General features: G+C 36.3%; 1 protein-coding gene across 4 annotated transcripts in view; it reads left to right on the forward strand.

Annotated features, from left to right (window-relative positions):
• Positions 1 to 26,756, forward strand: part of GTDC1 (glycosyltransferase like domain containing 1) — a 434,499-nt gene that overhangs the window by 83,684 nt on the left and 324,059 nt on the right. For 3 of the 4 annotated variants that reach the window (XM_052658048.1, XM_052658056.1, XM_052658065.1), the window contains exon 2: positions 2,793 to 2,886. The exons of the other annotated variant lie outside the window; for it this stretch is intronic. The gene's annotated coding sequence lies outside the window, so the exon portion shown is untranslated. The remainder of the gene's footprint in view (positions 1 to 2,792; positions 2,887 to 26,756) is intronic. 4 annotated transcript variants of the gene reach the window in all.

Consider the following 26,756-nt stretch of genomic DNA (forward strand, 5'->3'; position numbering starts at 1 on the left):
CAGTTTTGAGTTTTTTTTTCCTCTTCCCTTGATACATGTCTTCTCGGGGTTTGTTCATTATTGTCATTGTTTTGGTGAGACCTCAGCTCCGGATCCTGTCTTGGCTGTGAATGCTTTCCCATCTTGTTCATAGTTGATGTATGGAAGGTTCTCTGACCTGTTTGTTTGTTTGTTTTTCCTGGTGTAGGTTATTGTGACTCTGATTACTGTTTTGAACAATTCTTTTAAGAGATGTGTTTGGCTCCTCCTGTGATTTTTGTGCTAGGTAAACTGTTGGGTAGCTCCTCTTTTTTGCTTGTCATGTAGGATTCTTTTGGGATGAGTTGCTGTGTTATTTCTGACCTTGTCAGTGTCTATATACCTAAGGATTCTGATTTTAATATAAACAGAAGATACAAGTCAGAATATCCACCCTTGGGTGTATGGTGATATCGTTGTCTTCACTGTGCATGGCAGACAGAGAACATGGGTCCTTGTGAGTTAAGTAACAGTTTAAACTTGATGTTATGCTCTTCCAGAAAGGAGTGTTCTTAAGGTGTTTACCCCAGATCTACAAGTGTCTGTGCACCTCCACCATTTCCCTGGGGTGAAACCCCCAAACCTGGACTGATTATCCATGTGAATTCCAACCTGCCTTTGAGATTTTAGACTATACTCAGCAGAGGTTCTTGACAGTTTTTTGGATTATAGACCTTTCTGCAAATCTCATGAACTATTGACCTTCTCCCTAGAGAGAAATGCATTTACATAAACCCACACATTTTGCATATCTCATTCAGGAGTACATAGACTCCTGAAGGCTGTCCATGTACCAGTTAAGGAGCTTTAATTACTTTTTTTTGTTGTTGTTGTTATAATTAATTTGGGAAATCCTTGGAAAGACTGAAAAAAGCTCTTATTAATTAAGTCTCAGAATATTTTTATTCTTAGAGGTTCTTCTATCTTGGGTTGTCCAAGAATCAGACTACTAGATCATTCAAGTAAACTCTTGTCCAGGTAAGGATTCAGAATTCAGATTGGATTTAGTTTGAAGATACCAACTTTACTATGTCTTTTGTGATTTCACAGGTATCTCTGCATTAGCCAGGTTAGACAAATGTAAAGAGAGACATCACTGTATCTAGATCATCAGGTAAGCAAACGGGATTTCACTTTTATTTCTCCACCAATGAAGTCTCCTGGTAGTATGTGGTCATTTCCTATTATCTACTCTTGCCTGCAGTGTGGGTCAGTAAGATGATACATATTTCTAGGAAGAAAGAAGAATATCCTTTCTTAAGTTTTATTTTATCTCATCATTATTTCATATATTCACACTTGTATAGTAGATAAAAATCCCTTGCTCTTCTTTTTATGTATATACTTTGGAGAGTTGTGGACAACTCTCTTATTGTTCCTTGGTTGTCAGCCAAGTTATACACATTTAATTCCTTAATCTTTCTTTGTAATTCAGTCAACTTGGCTGGTTTTTCCAGATTTCTGCCCATTTCATCTGCATCATTAATAAACAGAAAACACAGGCTATCGCCTGACTTCTATACCTTTCATTCTTTTTGCTTCCTGGTTTTGCCTCATATTCCTTGCTGAAATAAAGCCAGCCAGACAGCACTCTCTGGACCACTTTGGCAATACATGAATGCTTTGCCTATGACTATCAGTGTCCCATGTGGTAATAGCATCAGCAGTGTATCTTAGAGGAAAGAAAGGAAATGCAAAAGGAGAACAGTGAGGAGCAAAATCCTGCTTTTTTTTTTTTTTTGGTTATATGGCATACTTACCCTTGCCACCCAGAGCAAATCATTGTACCTGGAACCTTTGTCACAGGTTTTGTTGTCCCAAGGTATTGTGCATGGGCACTGATTTATGCAAGGGAAGCATGTATATTGTTTGAAGTTTGACCACTGTTCTCTCAGTTTCTTCTTCACGTCCTCCCTCCCCCATTGCCTTTTCCAACACTGACTGTGACTTGCTATCAGAATCTGTGGCCATGAACAAAACTGGGCAGGGGATCATTCTGTCAGAAATTAGATAGGCTCAGGTGGTAAATGCTCCATGCCTCCATGAGTAACATCTGAAGCAAGTGCTTTAGTTCTTGCTATTTCTGTAACAGCCGTTGGTCTTCTTTTAACAGATGATTCAGTGGAGATGTGCAGGAGGAAGGGACTCATAGACCTTTGGTGCTATTCATCAATGCTGTATTAGTTTCACAACTTCTTTCCCCCCTTGATTGGCAGTGAGAAGCATACTACTTCTAGATGATGCTGAGCTTAGTGTAAAATATGCCAGCATGGATCTGGGCTTGTCATAGTTCATTCTTTCTTTTCATTTGGTTTGTAGGAAATGGACCTGTACCTCTACTTATCTTGTGTACCTTACTTATCTTGTATTAGAGAGAAAAAGGTCATACCTCTAGGAGCTAATGGCTTATTGGTATTTTCGGTCTCCAGATTTAGGCAGTAGATTTAGTTCAAGCTTGCAGCAGCACACACTTAGTTTTCTCATTTGTGTTAGCTTTGCTTCTAGTACAGAATTGAATAGGATAGAAAAGATGGTTTTCCTGTTTGTGTCTGTGGCAACTTTGTAGATGATTTGTGGTTTAATCCTTTAAACATTTTTGATCATTTATCACCTCTTTCCCTATAAAGGCATAAAGTATTCAGATTCTAATGTCATAATCTTTTAGCCAGATTATTTAATTTTGGAGAACTCAAGGTCACAATAGCAGCTGACACAGTTGCCTCTGAAAAGTGACCTAAAATTTTTAACTTATATTCATTCTTTTTCTTGGTCAGATTTTATGGGCTTCCTTCATACCATCGGATTTTAAATAAGATTATGTGATGATGTATCAATCATGTACTTCTTGGTCTGTGGCCTCTTAAACAGGTAAATGTATGACTTGGACCCCTTTTAAGTCTGATTTCTTAAAATGTTAATCTCTCACATGGCTTTTAAACTGTTGACAATATTGTACTCACGCTAATTTCTTCAGGCAATTGATCCATTCTTCAGCATAACTTTTGTTTCTTGGGTCTTTTCAAGACCTGTCAAAGGAAACAAAATGCTAACCTGACTTTAAAGGGGCAAAAAAATTACCCCCCTCTGTCCTATATTATTCTTTGTTCTCTATGTGCATCAAAGTGACAGTCCCACACTGTCTCAATTGAGGGAGTCTAGCGCAAAAATAAAAAACAGCCTGGCACTGTTCTAGGCTGGCAGCCAAAATGTTTTGTGTAGCTTGGTTCTGGCGGTGGTTTTCATAAGGCAGAGGGTGTGCCCTCCCAGCATCACTGAAGGAAGGCAAGCAGGCCTTAGTTTTTCCTCCTTATACCATTTGTTTTCCCTCTTTCTTCACTTAGAACACCATCATGAAAAAAAGAAAAACCAACTTAAAAAAAAATAGACAGATTCTCCTCACAACTTCCATGTTTACTTAATAGCATTGTTCCTTATAGAAGGTTGTGCTCAATTTGCCTTTTCCAGCTCTTCTAGAGATTTCCTTGCAGTTGCATTTTTGCCTCACTTTTCACAAAACCCTTCTGAATATTGCTCACTTGGGTCATGTTGACATAGTATTTTTGATTGGTAGGAAGCTTGTCTTGCTTCACAACTTACTATTTGAATTGAAACTCTTGAGTAATATTTGCTTATATTATATAGATTTTTATGCCAGGCTGTCTCTTGTTGAGACCGAAAAACTTGCTATTGTTTTCTATTTTTGTCTAAAATTCAGAGTCAGTTCATATCTTTTATAGATAGAATACTCATTTTTTGGAATGTTTGACAAATGTAGTTAGGTAAGCAAGTGAGCTTCTATTAAATACAAGGATGTGCATTAAAATTTTTTTCTTCTGGAGTCAAAATGCAAGGTAAAATACAAAAGTGTTTTTAAGTTTCCAATTTTTTCTAAATTTAGTTAGTAACCTACTATTGCAAGTGATGTGAGAATGTAGCATTATGATTTTTAAGTAATGATTTGAAGAGGAAACTAGATTTTCACTATGAGCAACCATTCAATGAAATTTTCTAGAATGTTCCTCAAAATGTAAATTTTTTTGTTGTATTAAGCAAAACAAATGATTCACTTTCAAGTGATCTATTTTAAAAATTAGTGTTTTTTTTTTAAATACATTCAGAATAAGAATAGTTAAATAGGCCAAATGTGTTTTCTTAGGAGGAGATTGATATTTTGATTGACCTTTATTTTTTAAAATTGTCAATGATTTCTGGCAATGAGAAAATTCCTTTGGGAGTAAAAGCTTAGATAGATTTGTAAGGATATGACAAATATGACTAAAAAGAAAGTAAACAGTGGTTTGTGTTAACATGATTAATGTGAAACATTTTTATACGTGCTGGAAAATATATCTATTATGGATACATTAAGATAAACATGAGCAATCTAAAGGTTTTTTTTTTTTCTCCAGAGTTTTTTTAAAGTTTAGAACATGGTTTAAAATAATTAAAGGATTTGTAAAACAGGTCTATCAGAAGTATGCATTAAATAAACTCACCTGTTTGTTTTTCTCATTCTCAAGACAGGTTCAGCAACATATTGGCTCATTACTATAACAAAACAAACAAATACTCAAATTGATTTGTACATATAATGCACATGTATTAAATGCTATGATTCTCAAGTCCCCCCCCCAATGCTGTCTTTTTTTTAAACTTGTATGTAAGTGGCTTTTTCTGTAGAGTAGCTCAAGTGAATCTGGGTGAGGTGCTTGTTAAGTTATATTAATTACATATTTAGGTCAACATTTTAAGACAAAGGAACATGAAGCTTTTGAGAAGGAATGCCAGTGAAACTGTTTTTTTTCTCTTGGTCCACTTAAGTGCATGACTGTCTTTTGTCCTTTGTGTCAAGGTTTGATAATATTAGAATTGGAGGTTAAAGATAATACAGACAAAAACTCTTTCTTCCTGTGTGTTCACTTATGTTGAATGTTAATTTTGTATTGAATACTATTCATTGACTTTAAATACATTTTCTCCATTGGTATAATTTTTATTTGCAGTTAAGCCCTTTATCTGTTTTGTGGTAGGAATATATCTTTTGATGAATTGGAAACTGCAACACGAAAATTGTGCTATTTATTTGTTTATTCTAATTATACACAGAGGCATAATAGAAATATATCTAAGATCTATAATGTTTGAGCAGTGCTTTGATAAATGTTAGTGAGTTTTTTATTTTTGCAAGTAATAAATTCTGCAGTTTTGTTTAGATCAGGCTTCATATCAAGGCTGCTATATCTTTATGATTTGATATACAGTTTTCAGAAATTATGATATAGAAGCTTAGTCATTATATTTGTAGAAACATAGAAAAATAAATGTATTAATGGATGCCAGCAAAATTGGATAAATACCAAATTTATTATTTTAACCATAACTTTATTATAGTACATACCACATTTATAATTAGAGCCAATATTTTATTTCATTTGAATTTCAGTACAGATTTTAAACCTAACTTCTGGAAAGGGGCTGTTTGATATCAAATATTGGTAACATGTGATGACAAACAGTGATTTCTAAGTTTATGTGGTCAAAAATATGAATTATTTTCCTTTAAGCATATAGGACATACTTCAGTGTAAAAGTCAATAGAGAGTATTCCATGAAAGAGTTTATATTAATTCAGTTGTCTGATTCTCCCCTTAGTATTTGATACATCTTAATTCCCTCTCCCAACATCTTATATCATCATTCTGTAAAATACTTTCACAAGTCTTTCATATGTTTTCTGTGGCATCTCACACTGCTCACTTTTTATCCATGGTACCATATGAATTCCCCATTTCAGGTTTACGCTGCATATTTTAAGCTGCTGATAGTGTAAGTAGATTGCAAGGTAAAGTGACATTTAGCTTTTTGAGCTAGTTGTGTCATTTTTAGCATGAGAACAGGTTTGTTCCCCTCCTCTCCCCGTTCTAAATCTTCTCATATTTCCCATTCAAGCAATCTTGCTAACATGGAACAAAGAAATTCAGAGATTTGGCTACAGCAGCAATTGAAATGCATCAAAAAGTGGCTACTACAATACAATTTTATTAATGAATGATCTACATTGGTTCCAGCTGTGTCCATGTGATTAGGCCTTCACCAGGCAACAATGGGTATTTCCCTATTGCTTTTATTTGATTTCCAAGAATGTGTCATCTGTTACATCAGCCCCTGCCAATATACCCCCTGTAAAAGTGTTTTTTTTTTCCTTCCAAATTTCTGAAGCATAAGTTGAATACTCACACATATCCCTGCTGAAATATTGTTTCTAGTGAATAGTCGCCTAGGTTTATATGCCTGGTGTTGCATACCAAAATTTCAGAATATAAATTAAATGTTTACTAAGTTTATCAGTAAATTTTCAGAAGTGTGGTTGCCTGGTAATGCTAAAGATAGACTATTTTCGCTTTTACGTTTCCATCTTAATATTTTATTACAGTGGTATAATGTGTTATAGAGGTGGACAAGCTTGCAGATTGAAATGGGGATCGTCCAGATTGTTCCCTTCCCTGGACCATATGGTATAGTTCTAAAAGCCTTTTGTACGCTGTCTGTTCAGCTTATTGTAAACTCAATCTTTAGTGCACCTAAAAAGATAACCAAATAAAAATGGGCCTGAGAAAAAGGACTTCCTATCGTGTAAGGGCCCTAGAAATATTTGTTTTAAAGGAGATAACTGCTGATGGAATTGAAGCTGAGATGACATAAACAAAGGAGACTTATTCTTTGAATTTTCTTTTGAGGTCATAGGGATTGTGGTAGATTGTCTTTGAGTGTTGATTTTAAAACCAAGGCATTTGTGTTATCTATGCTTATTATCCTTATTTCTCCCATTCTTGCTGTCTCATGAGAATGTGGTTTTTAAAATCTTTTTTACAGAGGAAGTCTCTACTTATGAACAATGCCAAGTAATATATAAGCCCCAGGTTTTATGAATTATAGGTGTTTTCTTGGACTGATTTCACTGGGGATTTAGGGCTAGATTTTAGCCATTACCCATACTCACAGATAGTTGTAAAATTTCTAATTCTGTTTCCTTTTCCTCTGGCCCCTTTATCTATTATGATTCCATAATTCTATTTTAGGAAAATAGGGTAAGAGATTGGTTATTCCATATGCTAAGACTTTTTCAAAGCTGGGAGTGTGAGTGATTTCTCCTGACTCTCCTCCCGTTCCCGTCAGAGTAAGCTACTGTTAGAGAAGAGCATTAGACTTTACCCATTGCTTCTTGGCACAAGAGATTTGAAGCTGAAATTCTCCCAAATGAGAGAGGAAAAAAAAAAAGAGAGCCTGTGAAGAACACGATTCTTTACTCTGTCATTACCCTGAGCCACTGAAAGGGTAACTGAGGGGAACTCAAGTGTTATTGGAATTTATACTTTTCCTCTGAATGGCCACAGTGAAATATATTTGAACACAAAAGGCAGAAAAAAGTATATGTGGCATATGGGGTTGATGCTGGTTGAAATTAATGAATCTTTTAGCAGTGTACAATGGAAACTATCACCAAAACAGTACACACTTACAATATGTCCAGTTGAAACTTACATAGGGAGAAATTACTATGGTAGGGCAGCTACTAGAGATAGATGGGGTCGCTAAGAGTCGGATATGACTGAGCGACTTCACTTTCACTTTTCACTTTCATGCATTGAGGAAGGAAATGGTAACCCACTCCAGTGTTCTTGCCTGCAGGATCCCAGGCTTTCGTCTATGGGGTCACACAGAGTTGGACACGACTGAAGTGACTTAGCAGCAGCAGCAGAGATAGATGGGATAGTGCAGTGGTATAATAATTCTAGTGATCAATCAGTTGGATGAACAATACTTGTTGATAACATGCTTTTCTGTTTTTGGCTTTGCCACACAGTATATGGAATCTTAGTTCCCTGCTCAGGGATTGAACCTGTGCTCCCTACATTGGAAGCATGAAATGTTAACCACTGGACTGCCAGGAAAGTCTCTATATTTTTCAAGTTAAAAATTTTCAAAAAATAGAGACAGTGCTTTCAAGTTGGGGGAATCTTTCCTATTTTAAAAATTCTGTTAATCTTGGGGTCTTAATTCATTATGAAGATACTTTTTAAAGATGCTCACAAAATTGAAAAACATAGTTTATATTTTCAAATAAGCTAGGTTCCTCTTGTTTTCTCTCTCCATTCTCATTTCTTGCCCCCTTTTTCAGCTGTTTATTTGTGTATGTTACATATTTGAGTGATCTATATCATACTGTAAGAAATGTTATTTTATAGGTTTGGGGGATTGAAAGTTTTGGTTAGGAAAAGAAATAAAAAATCCTGTAATGACTATGCAACAAATGAATATCCATGGAAGAGTTAGAACATATTTATTTAATCTAGGTTATAGAAGATTGTAGTAAAACTGTACACATGCAAATTCAAAATTGTTTTTATTTCTTCTAGCTAGAAAGGACTAGATCACAGCCTCTGGCTCAAGCAAGAAGGAGTCGTAGATAGTCCCAACTTAAACATCTCTGTGTTGTGGCTTCCTTTTAATGGTAAAAATGCCTCTGGCTCCAAGTAGCAGAAAATCTTACTGACTGTGACTTAAATGAGTAAGGATTTTATTTGTCTCCTGTTATAAGAAGTCTGGAGGCAGTTAGTTCACAGGTAACTGATGCCATCAAGGGTCCAGGTAACAGCATCCTATTCTATCATCCTTGGTGCAAAACGCTTGCTTCTTATTCCACAGATGACATTTGTACCTACAGAAATTGTGTTTACTTTGAAGCAGGAAGAAAAGTAAAGGGAGCCCAGAAACCAAGTTTTCATGAAGAGCTTTCTCTTTTTATTCAGAAACAGATGCTTGTTCATGGGGACTTCTGCCTGCATCTCAGGGATAAAACGTGTGTCACATAACTACCTCTTAGTTCGATTCAGTTGCTCAGTTGTGTCCTACTCTTTGCGACCCCATGGACTGCAGCACGCCAGGCTTCCCTGTCCATCACCAACTCCTGCAGCTTAACCACCTCTAGATGAGATACAAAGTATTTTAGGAGGCACAGATGAACCAAACGGACTTGCGGCTACAGTGGAGGAAGGAGAGGATGGGACGAATTGAGAGAGTAGCATTGACGTATATACATTACCATGTGTAGAACAGCTAGCTAGTGGGAAGTTGTTGCATAGCATAGGGAGCTCGGCCTGGTGCTCTGTGAAGACCTAGAGGGGTGGGGTGTAGGGGTGGTTGGGAGGGAGGCTTAAGAGGGAGGGGATATACTTATGGCTGATTCACGTTGTTATATGGCAGAAACGAACACAAATTGTAAAGCAATTATCCTTTAATTGCCTGTGTGTTCAGTTGCTGAGTCATGTCTGACTCTCTGCGACCTCACGGACTATAGCCTGTCAGGCTCCTCTGTCCATGGGATTATCCAGGCAAGAATATTGCAGTGGGTGCCATTTCTTCTTCCAGGGGATCTTCCCAACCCAAGGATCGAACCAGTGTTTCCTGCTTCTCCTGCATTGGGAGTCAGATTCTTTATCACTGAGCCACCTGGAAAATCAACCTATCTTTAATTAAAAACAAATAAATTAAAAAAAAATTAAAAGGAGAGGATCACATAAATTCCTACCATGCCATGGAGTTCAGGAGGCCACTAGGTGCCTTTATAGAAATACAGTGAAGTTCTTTGTTTAACCCCTTCATGGATCGCAGCCTTGTGGCGAAGGGGCTTGTGTAACTCAGGGAAGCTATGAACCATGCCATGCAAGCCTACCCAAGATGGACGGGTCTTAGTGAAGAGTTCTGACAAAACGAGGTCCACTGGATGAGGAAATGGCAACCCACTCCAGTGCTCTTACGTGAGAACACCATGGACAATATGAACAGGCAAAAAGAGATGACACCAGAAGATGAACCCCACCCCCCACCCCACCCCTCCAGGTCGGAAGGCGTCCAGTATGCTACTGGGGAAGAGTTGAGGGCAGTTACTAATAGCTCCAGAAAGAATGCAGTGACTGGCCCAAAGCAGAAATGACGCACAGTTGTAGATGTGTCTGGTGGTGAAAGTAAAGTCCAGTTATTTAAAGAACAATATTGCATGGGAACCTGCAATGTTAGGTCCATGAATCAAGGTAAATTGGAGATGGTCAAGTAGGAGATGGCAAGAGTGAACATCTACATCTTAGGAATCAGTGAACTAAAATGGACTGAAACGGGCGGATTTAATTCAGATGCCTACTACTGTGGGCAAGAATTTTAAAAAGATATTTTAGCTTTTGAGCCCTTATTTTGGAGGAAGTCAAGGAGAAGGAGAATTGGAATGAGTGTCGGATGACCCATCCTAAAGTTATCTGACATACTTCCTTATTTCTTTTGTATAGTTAGTTGCTTGGACCTTTGAATTTTCTGAGTACTTGGTGTAGAAAGCGACTTAAGCTTTGTTTCCTTTTGACATTCAGTACAGTGCGTTTTGATATTGTGATGTTATGTTTCTGTGACTGAGAGCAGGAACTCTAATTAGGTCATCTTGGTGTCCCTACCCCTAGCATAGTACCTAGATAGACCCTCAATTAAACACTTGTTGAATGAATGGATTTTAAGAAATATATTACATTTGTTAATATTGGTATATATCATTTATACATGTAAAGGGTACAGTCATGCTTTTAATTTGTGAGGGGTTGTGGACTAAATTTTATACAGTTGTTCCTTATGGCTAAGGGGACATCAATGTAAAGATGTCAAAGTTGTTTTGAATAGAAAATATTCAGTTACAAGGCTTATAGAAAAATCCTCGGAATAACTTAGTACCAGTACTTTCATTGGATCGAGTTATTCCATGGGTAAATAAAAAGCTATAATTTCTTTTTAACTCCATGCATGGATCATTGTTTAAACAAGGATATGTTCAGTTTTTGAAGAAATAAGCAATTTGAGTTTATTAAAAAGGCAAATAAGTCATTTGATAATTTACGTTATTGATGTTGGTTTATAGAAAGGAGTTGTTAGATCCTTGGAGGCCTTGTGGCTAAGAGCCCACTAAATCGGATTTTATACTAGATGGCATTTTGGGTATATTCTTTAATTCTTAAGAGTGATAGTGTCATATTTTTCCAGTACACATGCAAATGGTTACATACAATAGTAAAACATGTCCAAAAGAAACCCTACAAAGTCATCTTTATATCGGCTTGCTTTGCTCTAAACTATCTTAGAAGAAAGCAGCCTACTTCTTTTTTTCCCCTAAGATCTACAGAAGAAATAGCTCAGAGTATATCTTGGTAGCATGAATCAGTGCCTCAGAATTCTTCCTTTGTCTAACCCAGATCCTTTTTGTTGTACTTTCATTCTGTTTCTTTTACTTTGACCTCAGAGGACAAAGCAAACAACTATCCACTCATCTCCCACACAACATCCCCTAGATAGCACTGTTTTAATAAATTCCTCCCTCTTCATTCACGATGGCAGGGTTGTTGTTACCTTAATTATTAAAACAACCTGTGCATGGATAGAACTTATCTCAGGGTAGGGAATGGATTCAAGTATCTGGAACTCAAATTTTCTATCTGAGCAGTTTATAGTCACTGAAAAGAAAGGAAGCCCGTTTAACATTCAGAAGCAGTCCTGGGAGAGAATGCCTACATAATCACAATTTAGGCAAGATCATTTTCTAGATTTGGATTTGAAATTTGGGTATCCATAGTCTTTAGGTCCTTCAGATGCTGTTTTGGTCATACTGCAGGAAGTAATAATTTATAGGCCAACACTTCGAACTTAAAAATACTCCTTGTACACCCATGGCTGATTCACGTGAATGTATGGCAAAAACCACCACAATATTGTAAAGTAATTAGCCTCCAATTAAAATAAATACTCTTTGTAAAAGTTCAGCCCTTTCTCAATATTTTCACCTTCATATTTCTCAGCAATTAATAGAGTTTCTGGGTTAAAGTAGGCGCTTAGTAAGTACTTGTTAAATGAATTGTTTGAGTATTCCTTGGTAATGCTTCCTAATATAGGTCGCTTTACACTTTTCATTTCCCCATTCTTCTTTAATTTTATGCTGCCCAGTAACCACTTATGGTTTATTTTTTGTTGTCTTTATGTTCTCATTCGATGATATTTACAATGATTTAGAGCTTATTTGAATAACTGGACAACTCACTTTATGATGCTGCTGTAATTTTCAATTCAGGAATACCTCTTTTTTCCCCTTCACCTTTGGGGAAGGCTTCTTATAGTCTTTCGATGAGAATTTGAAACACATTTATTGAAATGTCTTGTGTGCAAAGTACTTTGCTGGGATTTGCATAGATATAAACATGGATTGTACACAAACTCTGTTGCCACAGAAACAAAATCTGGTTGGGAAGACACACACATACACACTATAGTGTGAGTAAGATTGTTGTAACTGCTGTTATTAGGGTGCAAGTGAAGTTGGTGTTACTACAAAGGAAGGAGTGATTACTTCGGATGGGATGAATTTGCTCAGGTACTCAGTTGTGTCCGTCACTTTGTGACCCTATGGATTTTTTTGTAGCCTTCCAGGGTCTTCTGTCCATGGGATTTTCCCAGCAAGAATATGGGTAAGCAATTAACTTAAACCTTCATGGATGAGATGGGGTTTCAGTGGAGTCTTGAGCTATATTTATGTAGGAATTTGACAGGTACTGAAGGTGAAAGGATTCCCGAAAGAAGAAACAGCACTAGTTGTGCGTGATGGTGGGAATGTATATGGAATGTTTGAAAAATGGCAAGGGAGTCTTGTTGCGTTTGAAGTAACAGTGTCTGTGACAGTGATAGGAACTGAGGCTAGAAAGGAACTCAGTGGTAAGGAATCCGCCTTTGTAGGAGACACAGGAGACGCGGCTTGGATCCCTAGGTCAGGAAGATCCTCTAGAGTAGGAAATGGCAGCTCATGCCAGGATTCTTGCCTGGAAAATTCTATGGACAGAGGAGCCTGGCGGGCTACAGTCCGTGAGGTTACAGAGAGTAGGATATGACTTAGCGACTGAGCGTGCATGCACGCACACACTTGTTTCTTGTTAAGTATTTTCTTTCTCAGGTAGAAACAGTCATTGGTTTTTGAGTAGACGATGGACACTGAAATACCCGTAAGTTTCAGAGGAAGAAGAAAGAAGACAGGTTAAATGTAGTTGAGTTTGAAGATGATGAACAAGGCTAAGGGCAGAAGGAACTGGGAGGGGAGGGCCTGATACCAGAGGCCTGGGATGAGTCAGCTAAAAGACTTACAGGTTGTTGATTTGTTCAGAGTTGTTCAGCATTGTCCTGGCTCCCAATGTGGCTACTTTCCAATTTTGAGCCTTCTTTCCACTTATGTCATTTTGGAAGACTGTGAAACAGTCTTCCTTGTATCTGGGAACCTAAGTATTTTAGTCTGAATTCTTGAAGAAAGCAAAAAGAGAAAAGAACAGTTGCTGAATGAACCAAGAGTATCTACACATTTCTTCAGCTCTTTTTTGTTACTGGGATCTTGACCCACTGTACTTTCTGACCCCTTGGTTCATCTTCTTGAAGTAGTACTTGGTATTGGTGCCTCTTTGAGACCCAGTTCAAATGGTTTATAACATTTTTCAGTCTGTATTGTAATTAATATTTGGGTCATTTTAATATCACCAAACACTTAGCATAATTTTTAGAATGTTATCATTCAGTAAATGCTTATTGTTGTCACACAGACCTTCCTGCTGTCTTCACATGGTGAGTATACTCCATCTCAGGCTCTGACTCTGCCTGCTGCTTGGAAGGCTTACCATTCACATCTTCAGAGCCCCTTCCCTCTCTTCTTCTGGTTTCTGTTTAGGTGTCATCTCACTGTCAGTGAAATGTCCTCTGACAGCTCCATATAAAGTCCTACCCTTCCCCAGCCCCTGTCCTCAGCACCTTATTCTCTATTACCTTGTGTAATTTTTCTTTATAGTACTTGCTACCATCTGATTTACATTTACTTCATGATTGTCTTTTTATTCCAATTAAAAAGAAGCTTCTTACAATAACAGGAACATTTGTTTTGTTGCCCAGTTTATCCCCAGATACTCAGAACGGCAATGGGCATGTGGTAGGCACAATGGATATTTGCTGAATGAATGGTAAAAAAACAAACAAACAAAACTAGACTGTAAAGGAAAATAAACATTCATCTGAAGGTTTGTTTATTGGTTTGTGCAAGCAGTGATTTTGTTACAAATTTTATGATATCAAATCATTAACATTGCTCTCAGAAAAATAAAAGCAGATTCTATTTTCTATAGGTTGTGCCTGTGAAATCTAATTATGGATTAGTATTTGTTTTAAAAATATTTGAATGCCAGGCATATCCAGTTAGAAAACACTTTTATTATCCATGCCAGCTTAATTTTTAAGGCAGTGAAATGGAAGACTGTCATTTCAGCAAGTAACTTATTTTCATTTGTGAAAATGGAATATTTTCAATATTCTAATTGATTTTTGAGGATAGATTTACAAGCAAATAATCCTTGTGTCTGTACCTTGTACATTTGCCTTTAAAAGAGAAGGAAACTAGAAATAATCTTGGAAATTATTTGGTCAGAGCTTGTGTTTGACTTTGGATAACTGTCTGGAAGAAAATCAGTCAATCCCAAAGTGAAAGGTCAACCTTGGGATACTAAAAACTTTAAAAAGATCTGATTAAAAAAAAAATTGCATATGTATATTTAAAGTTTGCAAAGCGATTTTGACTTTTTATCGTGAGCTCAGGCTTCTCTTTTACTGTATTTTACTGTAAGTTCACTTGGGCATTTTTCCAGAAACCTGAAGTTTGTAATTTGGCAGTAAAAAAGTTGGGTATCAAATCAATATTATTATATGGCTTTCAGTGTCCTAAGAATTCCCTTTTGGAAACCCATAAAAACTCATTTTTTCTCACCATAAACTTTATCTGTCACTTTTCTATAAGGTCAGAGTATTAATGTTGGAGGTGATCTGCTCTGGGACAGAGAGTCAACAAAGTGGTAATAAAGTTAAAAAATGCCACATGGCACTTTCCTGGGATTAAGGTTTATTTTTCATATAAAGTTCATGCTCATTTTAAAATATGGAAAATTATATATTGATAAGTATTTCCTTAGTATCTGAAGGAGAAGACACTAAGTATTTCCTTAGTGCCTCTCTAAAAATAGATGGAATGATAAACTTGCCTCCAATTTTTCATTTAGATGTTTCATATTTTGATTAGTGTTTTTATCTTTTCTGGAGACTAATTTTTAATTACTTATATGCTTTTAGTGGTAGATTGTTTTCTTTCTAGATTTGGAGGTTAAGTTTTTCAGTATGGTCTTGTGCTTTGCTTATTCATGTCCAACTTTTTGTGACCCCAGGGACTGGAGCCTACTAGTCTCCTCTGTCCATGAGAATTCTCCAGGCAAGAATACTGGAGTAGGTTGCCATACCCTCTTCAGGGGATCTTTCCAAACCAGGGATCAAACCCAGGTCTCCTGAATTGTAGGCAGATTCTTTATCAGCTGAGCTACAAGGGAGGCTACAAGGGAGGCCTAAAGTGTTTCGGTATAGATGATTTCAAAAGTTAAATACTATGAAATGGTTATATTAGAAAACAATCCCAGGAATAATACAGTTATTTCTTCTTACTTGAAAATGAAACGTGGCATTTCAATTGTAAAAAGTACTAGAACTTGGAAGCTTTATTTAAAAATATTTATTTACTAAGTCTAAGTTCACTGCAGATGGTGACTGCAGCCATGAAATTAAAACACACTTATTCCTTGGAAGAAAAGTTATGACCAACCTAGATAGTATATTGAAAAGCAGAGACATTACTTTGCCAACAAAGGTCCATCTAGTCAAGGCTGTGGTTTTTCCAGTAGTCATGTATGGATGTGAGAGTTGGACTGTGAAGAAAGCTGAGCGCTGAAGAATTGATGCTTTTGAACTGTGGTGTTGGAGAAGACTCTTGAGAGTCCCTTGGACTGCAAGGAGATCCAACCAGTCCATTCTGAAGGAGGTCAGCCCTGGGATTTCTTTGGAGGGAATGATGCTGAAGCTGAAACTCCAGTACTTTGGCCACCTCATGTGAAGAGTTGACTCATTGGAAAAGATTCTGATGCTGGGAGGGATTGGGGGCAGGAGGAGAAGGGGACGACAGAGGATGAGATGGCTGGATGGCATCACTGAATCGATGGACAGTCTCAGTGAACTATGGGAGTTGGTGATGGACAGGGAAGCCTGGCGTGCTGCGATTCATGGGGTCACAAAGAGTCAGACACGACTGAGAGACTGAACTGATCTGAACTGAGGTTGCCATTGAGTTCAGTTCAGTTGCTCAGTCATATCCGACTCTTTGTGATCCCATGGACTGCAGCACGCCAGGCCTCCCTGTCCATCACCAACTCTCACAGTTTACTCAAACTCATGTTCATTGAGTCGGTGATGCCATCCAACTATCTCTTCTCTGTCATCCCCTTCTCCTCCCGCCTTCAATCTTTCCCAGCATCAGGGTCTTTTCCAGTGAGTCAGTTCTTCACATGAGTTGGCCAAAGTATTGGAGTTTCAGCTTTACCATCAGTCCTTCCAATGAGTATTCAGGACTGATTACCTTAGGATGGACTGGCTGGATCTCCTTGCAGTCCAAGGGACACTCAAAGAGTCTTCTCGAACACCACACTTCAAAAGCATCAGTTCTTCGGCGCTCAGCTTTCTTTAGAGTCCAACTCTCACATCCATACATGACTACTGGAAAAATCATAGCCTTGGGTCGATGGACCTTTGTTGGCAAGGTAATGTCTCTGTTTTTAATATACTGTCTAGGTTGGTCATAACTTTTCTTCCAAGGAGTAAGCGTCTTTTAATTTCATGGCTGCAGTCACCATCTGCAGTGATTTTGGAGCCCAAGAAAATAAAGTCTGTCACTGTTTCCACTGTTTCCCCATCTATTTGCCAAGAAATGATGGGACCAGATGCCATGATCTTAGTTTTCTGAATGTTGAGTTTTAAGCCAGCTTTTTCACTCTCCTCTTTCACTTTCATCAAGAGGCTCCTTAATTCCTCTTCACTTTCTGCCATAAGGGTGGTGTCATCTGCATGTATGAGGTTATTGATATTTCTCCCGGCAATCTTGATTCCAACTTGTGTTTCATCCAGTCCAGGATTTCTCATGATGTACTCTTCATATAAGTTAAATAAGCAGGGTGACAATGTACAGCCTTGACGTATTCCTTTCCCTATTTGGAACCAGTCTGTCGTTCCATGTCCAGTTCTAACTGTAGCTTCCTGACCTGCATACAGATTTCTCAAGAGACAGGCCATTGAATTAATGTTTATATTTATTTATGTTTAAAATAACAGTTTTATTGAGATATAATTCACATGTCATAAAATTCAACTGTATCAAGTTTTCAATCAAATTAGTATTTATTGAGTATCCATTCTCCTATTGCCTGTATCTAAATATAGGAAGTATCTGAGTGGTTATGAGAGGGGACAGTCTTTTAAGATAGTGTCTCTTCTAGTTGGATAGCCAATCAGTCTTTTTCTTTTTTTAAACATGTGTAACACATATGGATGATTATGCAGTACATTTTTTCTGCTTTCTTAGTACAGACACTTTGGAAATTGTGTGAAACTAGAAGTTCTTTTCAGTTTTATTCACCTTAATTGAATATTTCCTCTCATTGCAAGACCCATACCTAATTATTTAAGGCTCAAATTAATTTTGACATTTTGCTTGAACTTGATTTAAAACTTTGAGTTCATGCTATACCTACCCATATTCCTATTCAAAACCAGAAGTACCAAAATAGTATTTTAGTTCCTCACACACTATCAAAATATACCTCTAGTTTTCCTATATATAGTACATAAAGATCTTGATCTGTTTACAATATTTAATAATTCAAGTACATTTTAAATTAATTATTGTATTTCAAGCATTAGACAAGCAGTATTTCCAAAATCAAATTATAATGTTTGTGACTAACCCTAAATCCATTAGTTCAACCCTTGATGATAGTTTTTAATAAGTTTCTTTATAGAAAAAGTAGTTAAAATAATTTGAAGACCACTTGCAATCTCCTGGAGGGGAGTAAGTCTTCAGAAATTGGTAAGAAGTATGTCATTTCAAACAATTTGGCCTCCTTCTCTCAAGTTAAGAAAAATTTATAGTTTCTTTTAGTTGCAAGTTGAAACAGATTCAATGAGGATAACTTGAAGACTAAAATGAAGCACAAAGAGGAAAACAAAATCACTCATAATTCTACCATAAATGATTATTTATGCCTACATGTGTGCACGTATGCATCTTCATGCTCATCTACGTCATTTCATCATATATTTTTGTATATTCATTTCATGCAGTCATACAATAGTTGAGACATTTTCCCATGCCAATAAGCGTTTTTTTTTTTTTAATCACACCACAGAGCGTAATCTTAATTCCCTGACCAGGGATCGAACCTGCGCACCTGCGATGGAAGTGTGGGGTCTTAACCAGTGGACTGCCAAGAATTGGCAGTAAACAGTTTTTGTTATGATTTTTGATCATTAATCATTTGATCATCAGAGATCCCCCCTCTTTTTTTTTTTTGATATTTTGATTGCTTTCAATTTTGGGCAAAGACTTTAATTAAAAGATTCTTGACAAGTTGCAGAGTTAATTCTTACAAGAAGTTTTGAATTAAAAGATATGCATGGTTTTAAAGTCTTTTGTATTATGTTCTAATGTGAAAGGACATTTTAATTCTTCCAAGCAAATTTAGCATTATGCATTAGTAGAGTAGGCACCAGCCTTCAGTACTTGAGAATTGCCCTTTTACTTCACAAACTATCCTGATCTACAGTTGACCCTTGAACAACTCAAATTTGACCTGCGTTGGTCTGCATATACTGAGATATTTTTCAGTAGTAAATACTACAGTCCTCTGGGTCTGTGGTTGGTTGAATTTACACATTGAGAGGAACCTGCTGTGAATTGACATGGATTAATTCCCTCTTCCTCTCGTTGTTCATGGGTTAACTGTACTTTGCAGATGGCTGAAATTTCATCATCACCTGTTGCTCCTTTGTCATATACAGGTCCTCCCGAGAGAGGTAACACATTGTGCCCCGCAGACATTTACTGTAAACAATTTGAAGGAATTTATCTGATATTTTAAATTTAGTTCTTGCAAGTAAAGTTTAGAAACAAAGCAGGAAAAGGAACATTGAACAAGAGGGATAATAAGCAGAAACAAGGTATTCTTTATGTCATTCAGTTCTAGTAAGATCAATTGAAGAACTGTTATATGAAATATATAATATTATATACCTAGTTTTAGGAGTTTAAGTTATAATCTCTCTCTACAGTGATTCAGGCTGTTTGTTGACTTTGAATGCTAATTAATCTAGTAGAGAGACTTACAGTCCCAGATAAGGTAGGCATATATGCTGGATAGGGATGCAAGGGAGAATTAATTAACTCTCAGGCTACCTTACTCTATTTGAATGCACTATTTACAAACCATTAAATTACTGAAGAGATGGTGAGGTTACAGAATATGGCTTTGAGTAGTTTGCAAAGAATACTGTGTACTGTAAGGTCTGCCTCATTAGACAAAATATTTGTATCATTGGAATGTCTCCTTGAAAAACCATTTGATAAAGAGATAATAGTGACAAACAAGGCCAGTAGATAGATAAAAGTCATAGTGCTTGCTCCAATCAGGGAAGTTTGAGCTATTGCTTCTTATCTTCTTTAGTGGAAACTTTTGTGTCAGATGATATGGGCCAGCCTGTGCAAAACTAAGGAGAATAGCAGACCTTCTAGAAATTATCCATCCTTGTCTGCATAATGCCTTTACTTTACTCAACAGACTCATTCCTAAATACCTTCATGATATTAAAATCCCAGTCTATTATTATCAGACTGACTCTTTTTCTTATAATAGTGAGTAGCTAATGATATGCCCCTTGTAATATTTAAAAATAGTGATACAGCTCTCATTACCACATCTATTAGCCCCAGATTTACTCAGCCCTGGTCTAAACTGGGTTTCTGGACTTTTAAAAATTTATCAGTAACAATCTCTAAACTCTGTCTAGAGATGACTTCATAAGTCACCAATAAATGTCTTAGACTGTTGGCAAATCAGAAGCTGCTTAAGAAATATATGACAACTAGAAAACAACCTGCTGCAATAAACAAATAGAAGAAAACGCACTTTTAACTAATGCTATTTCTAATAAATTTCTGTATTCATGTGGAATTTTGGAGATGAGAGAAGTGTTACTAAATGTTTTAATTGATACATCTTTATGATTTTGTTGATTTGGATTTTAAAGGACAGATTCTAATCTTGCCTTTCCCTCATATTTCCTAATACCATTTAAAAAAAGCATGTTACTGCAGGGTACTTTCATTGATACAAAATGAATATTAAAATATTAAAGGTATCCTCTATGGAAATTTCTCTTTTGTCTCTGAATTGTTTGCCTGTTATTCTTTTGCCCCTGGATTTTGTATTTCTGTTAAGTTGATTTCCCTCACTGATAAACAGATTGGATTGTGAGATTATGTCCTTTTTATTTTTCAGTGGAAGTGAGTAAATCCAGAACATTATGTTTGGTGACATTTATTTCAACTCATCAGGGGAATGCCACCCATGTTTGCTTGGGTTGTAGTACTTCAAGTAGGACATTGAGAATGTATTTGTATTAGAGTAACCTTGCTATTTCAGTTTCAGAATTAACTGAAAATGTGATATGTGCCTCCTACTAGGAGAGGGAATGTCTCAACAATTTTTGGCTTAGTTAATACAGAGTAAATTCTTAGAAAATGTTAGAGTGAGACACACTAGCACTGGTGTAGTTAAGAACTAGTCATTTTATTTTAAATTTCTATGGTGTGTATATTTATAATTACCTTGCACAGACCAGGTCTGAGTTAAAATTTGCATTGAAGTCAATGTAGGGTAGCAAGATAATGACTCTATATAATAAAAAATGTCAGTCTAATGGTTAACCAGTTGAATCTTTCAGAATTGAAAGATTAATCTTTCAGGTTAACCTGAATCTTTCAGGGCTTGACTGTCCTTGGGTTAAATATTCTTATAGAGTCCAGTCAGGTCAGAGAAGGTAGAGTTGCCCATGATGTGAAACATGGCTTCTAAACACCTCACCAGGACTATTGGCAGAACTGTTTTCCTTGTGTATCATTTTGAATATGCTAAAATGCTACCTCTTATATTTAGATGATGATAGAATGTGTGCATTAAGTTATGTTTGTGAGAGTAAATAGTAATTAGTGGTAGTAAAGGGTGAGTATTTGCTACCTTGAATGAATTAGGAAGAAATTATCAGTGCCACTTCTACAGGGTTTTATTGTTTATTGACTCAACCACATTTGTTGAACAACTTCTGTTTGCTATTTGCTGAGCCTCTAGTGGTAAGCAAGTAGACCTGTTCTGTATCCTCATGGAGTTTAATATCCAGGGGAGGAAATGGGTCTATAATCACTCACGTAAATACGGTCTACAGGGAATAAGCGCTGAGAAGTACTACAGATTGTTTTATCGAGGGCACTTGGACTTTGTTTAATGGTGACTGTAGCAAACTATGAAGTAATTTCTAACATAGCCCTATGCCTGACCTCTCCCCTCCCACTTCACACTCCATTCTTGTTACATGAGTTTGGATATGGTCCTCCATCCATCTTGTTATCCTGTCAAAAAGTTGCCAGTCTAGAGTTGGTGGGTGACGGATAAAGGTTGTGAGGCGAAGGGAGAGGACTGATTATGCTGGGCTCAGGAAGAAATCACAGGAGTTTGAGATCTGTGACCCTAACTATTTGATGTTCAGTTCTGTGGGACTTATATCACCAATGTCCTAGATTTACAGACTAATGGGAGTTATCATTAAATATGTTTTCTGTTGTTTAGTCACTAAGTCGTGTCTGACTCTTTTGCAGCCCCATGACTATAGCCTGCCAGGCTCCTCATGGGATTTTCCCAGGCAAGAATACTGGAGTGAATTGCCATTTCCTCCTCCAGAAGATCTTTGTGACCTAAGGATCGAACATGTGTCTCCTGCATTTGGCAGGCAGATTCTTTACTGAGCCCCTGAGAGAGCCCCGATATTAACCATAGTATACAGTAAATGCATTTATCATCGTATAGTGACATTTACATCCCATGAACATACACATTTATACTGCAGTATATTATTTACACAATAATAATATATTGTTATTTAATGCAAAAACTACCAAGATTAGGAAATGGAGGCATCTTTTACTTAGGTCATATCATATCCCTGGAGTGAAGCACCATGGGAAAATATGTGAATATGGGGTTAGAAGCTCTGAGTTTAAACCCTTGCTCTATCACATTAAAATTTTTTTTTGTAATTAAACATTAAAATTTTTAATTTTTAAATTCTATTTTATTATTTTTATTGGACTATAGTTGCTTTACAATGTTATGTTATTGTGTGCTGTAGAGCAAAGTGAATCAGCTCTATATATACATGTATCCCCTTTTTTTTGGATTTCCTTCCCATTTAGGTCACCAGAGAGCACTGAGTAGAGGTCCTTGTGCTCTACAGAAGGTTCTCATTAGTCGTCTGTTTTATAGACAGTAGTGTGTATGTGTCAATCCCAGTATTCTAAGGCTTCCTACTCCCGCTTCCACCCTTTCTGTCCATATGTTTGCTCTCTGCATCTGTGTCTCTGTTTCTGCCTTCTGAACAAGTTTATCTGTACCATTTTCCTGGATTCCACATGTATGTGATATTTGTTTTTTCTGTCACTTATTCTTTGATTCCAATAGTCTCTAGTTCTTATTCTGTAAAAGAGAAGTGGTGGAACAGTGGCACCAGCCTTCCTTCCACCTATGATTTTGCAATTCACCGTGGCTTCTGCACATAGGTATCCATATCTGAATGGGTCATGTAGCCCCATTTTCTCCCACTGAGCTGATTTGCAGCCTGTTTCAGGAAGGTGGAAGGCTTGGAGAATTGCCATCTTGAGAAAGCAAATGCATTATTCATCTTGTCAAACTTTTATAAAATGCATAATTGTTGGCAGAAAGTATTTTAAAATGCCTTTTTTCTTCCCCATTAAATAAAAGCCTAATTACTAAATGTGGAATGGGATCTCCAGATTGATGATGAGGGAATTGGTTTCTCATCCTACTTCCATGTCTAGTATTAAACTAGGATGACAAGAGATCAAACAGAATAAAAAACTGTAGGTGATTTTCAAAATTCATGGATCTCACAGATATTCTCTTAGGCCTTGAAACTTGCTTTGGCCTAGAATTCAGTTGCTTCTGGTATTTCTCCCTCTTCTTTAGTCACAGTTACTTCTATTGTATTAGTAGGTTAGGATAAACACATATCTACATGAAAATAATTTATTCATTTCAGTAAATTCTGATTTCTGTGAACAGTAAGAAAAAAGAATAAATATAAAATGTGTTCAGATGTACTAGCTATTTGATTTAGTCTAGGCTTCAGGAATAATGGAAATCATTAGTAAAAGGTATGGTGCTGCTTCCTGACACTGATTTGCTCAGGACTGGTGTTAAGGTGAAAGCAGTGTTACTTCTTTAAAGGCAGAATCAACTTCCCATTTCCTCCTAATCTTCAGTTACAAAAAGCTTAGTGACATTCACTACGTAGCAGATCCTGGGATAGCCCTTTGAGAAAACAATGACATGTTCCCTTATCTTCCAAATTTTTTACAGCCCCATAGGAAGCAGAATGCAGGAATAGAGTGAAAAAGTCTGATGATACCGTACAGAGTAGAAAACAAGTCATGTTTATGAGATGTTCAGGGAAAGACTTCATAGAATTGGTGATTGATGTGCAGAAACTGTAAGAAAATTTCATCAGGTGAATTTGAAGAAAAGACTGATAGAAAAAAGATAAAGATGTAATGTCACAGAAATATAAAATAGCTACATGAGTGTGAGTGCTTGCTATTGCTCCGATGACATTGGGAAGTAGAAGAAGAGGACTGAAGTGGGAGAAGGGGAAGCAAGGCTGTAGTGAAAAGAAAGGAATAGGCCTGAAAAGGAAGGTCGTAACTACCATGTCTAGTGCCTTGGGTTTTGTCGTTAGGTGATGGAGATATGGAAGGTATGTGAACTTGTCACTTCATGACCAGCTTTGCATTCTGGATGATTATTTGTGGCTGGATTATGGACCATGGTGTGTTGGGCACCAGATTGCGTGGTGGCATGGAGACCCAGTTAAAAGGGCAATGCAATAGTTCAAATGAGTGATGAGATAATTTTCTGGTATAAAATAGTCTATTGATTCATAAATTTGCTGTCACATTTTAAAATGTCAGCAAATTGAAAAAATCTTAGTATTCAGTAGAACTAATTCATTGCTGGTTTTATAGTTTAAAGTTATTCATGAAATTGATAGCAATGAAAAATTGCAAGAAGGTTAGTATTTTGTCCGTAGAATTAAACCAGTATACTCACAAAAATTTTCAAAGTTATAATTTTGCTATAAATGTTGAATATAACTTTAAAAAATATAAGGTAATGAACTTGTAATATATATTCATATACATACATACATATATGTATATACACACACACATCTAGTTGTTAGTGGAAATTATATATGTGTGAAAATAAGTGGATAATAAATCATAATGTTGCTATGGGTAGGTACTTGTTGAATTTGCATTTGATACTGATAGTTATAACCAAGATTTTGTGTTAATCCAAGTCATGGCATAAGTAATAGATATTTTTGAGCAGAAAGTTAAATCCCAAATCTAGAAAGAATGAAAATATTTGTCATGGAAAATTAAATAGCCATATATGCATATAAGATTATTATTTTAAAAGAGCATGTGTTAAAAGATCATTGCAAATCATATATTTGGAACAGCATGCTTGAAAATAGCTTTAGATTGTCTCACAAATGGTGTAGCATATAAATCTTACCAAATTTTGCTTCGGGTGCATAAATCCTCACTTAGTTACCACAACAAGAAACAAAAGTCAGAGTTGATGGAATTAGAATATCCGTAGCCTTGTGGGGGAATAGAATTTTCTGCCACATCTTTTTCAGTATGAATTTAAGACTTAGAAAAAAAAGGTTGTTATTTAAATACACAGTCGTGTACAAGTTATTATAAATGTTAGGCCGTATGCCCCGTGATCAAATAATGAAATAATGATCACTTTCTGTTGTACATTATTTTCAGTTCAAACTAATGCTCAAGATTGGATTTCATGCCTTACTGTTAGTCAGACTTTTCTTTATTTATGTATAATATTATCAGTGCCTATAATTTTAGAATTGCAAGTTTTTTGCACTGCATTTGATGTCTGATTATTTATCAGTCTTCAGAGATTACATTGAGGCTTTAGAGGTTAGGATATATTTGCTATGAATGACTTTTATGAAATTTAAAAAAGTAACTTTTTCATAGGATCCGTTTATCCTTGTCTCTTCCCTCCCCCACCCCCAATGTGATAATAGAATGTTCTATAATACTTTGAGGAAACTTTTATTCAATAGCAAAAATATATTTTTACTGCATATTTCCCTTAATAGGTTCTCTTAGGGGAATCATTGATGACATGTTTCAAAGCAGAAATCTTTTCGTGCTCTTTATTTTTTATTTTGCTATTTAATGAGATTTCAGGTATATTTTAACAACCGGGGTTTCCCTGATGAATCATTAAAATAAGTGAGTGGGCTGGAAAGTAGCATGAACTTTTTTCTTAGTGCTACCCTGTTTTACTCTGCTGGGTTACTGGTTGCTTTTTAAATAGAACCTGGGTGTGTTGTAGTTGGTAGGTGGAGGTTCAGAAGGGAAGAAGGGAAAGGGTCAGTTAGAAAATACCAGGTAAATCTCTGATAATCTACTGGGAAATCTGACTCAAATTCTACTTTCCTCAGTGTACTCCATTTTGTATTTAAGCTCTCTCTATTTGCTCTGCCAAGCTCAACTTTCCAAATACTGTGTATAGGCAAATAGAAAATATATTTCCAGCAGTTGATTGAAGTTTAAGGTATTAAGCCATATGTGGATTAGCCTGTGGAATCAATTTCTCATGTGTGTGGGATTAAAACCGTTAAAACCCTCATCACCGAAACCATACCTTCCCACAGCTAATAGTGCTAAGGTGTCTGTGGAATATTTTAATACAACAGGTCCTCTGATTTAAAATTGTTAACTTGGTATTTGGTTGGAAAATTATTTGAGTATTATAGGTAACTGCACTGATATCATATATAAGGGCTAGTTATGGGATTCTAATGTGACTTAGGTTTAGTTTTTAAAAATCCACCTGAGATATTTATACATAGTACATCTTTTTCGATGTCAGTGGCATATTGCAAATTTCCTTTAGCTATTACTGTTAAAAGCAACAACAACAACAAAACTCTACCATAGCAGTTGTAACTGCTGGAGGAGGTAGACAGAAATGTAGTTTACCTTGAAAGTGATCATGGCTTAGTGAATAAAGAAATTGGGTCAAGCTTAAAATAAATGCAGGTACGATGACAAAAGTTTTTAATACAAATTTAAAAATATTCACAGCATTGGTTTCAGGCTACTTTTGTTCTTGGTGATTTTATCAATGCATTATTATTTTTAATTGGGATGACTCTAATGGCACCTTTTCATTTTGGTCAAAATATTTATATGAAATACTATCGTAATTTTTCATTTTGTATTCCCTCACATTCTTAATTGTGAATGTAAATTTTTTGAAAGGTAGGTAATTCTCAGATCATTTTGACCTGTGATGATCTTAAATAAAACTTGAAGT

Source organism: Budorcas taxicolor, chromosome 2 (assembly GCF_023091745.1).
Source record: "Budorcas taxicolor isolate Tak-1 chromosome 2, Takin1.1, whole genome shotgun sequence".
In the NCBI taxonomy this organism is placed as follows: domain Eukaryota; kingdom Metazoa; phylum Chordata; class Mammalia; order Artiodactyla; family Bovidae; genus Budorcas; species Budorcas taxicolor.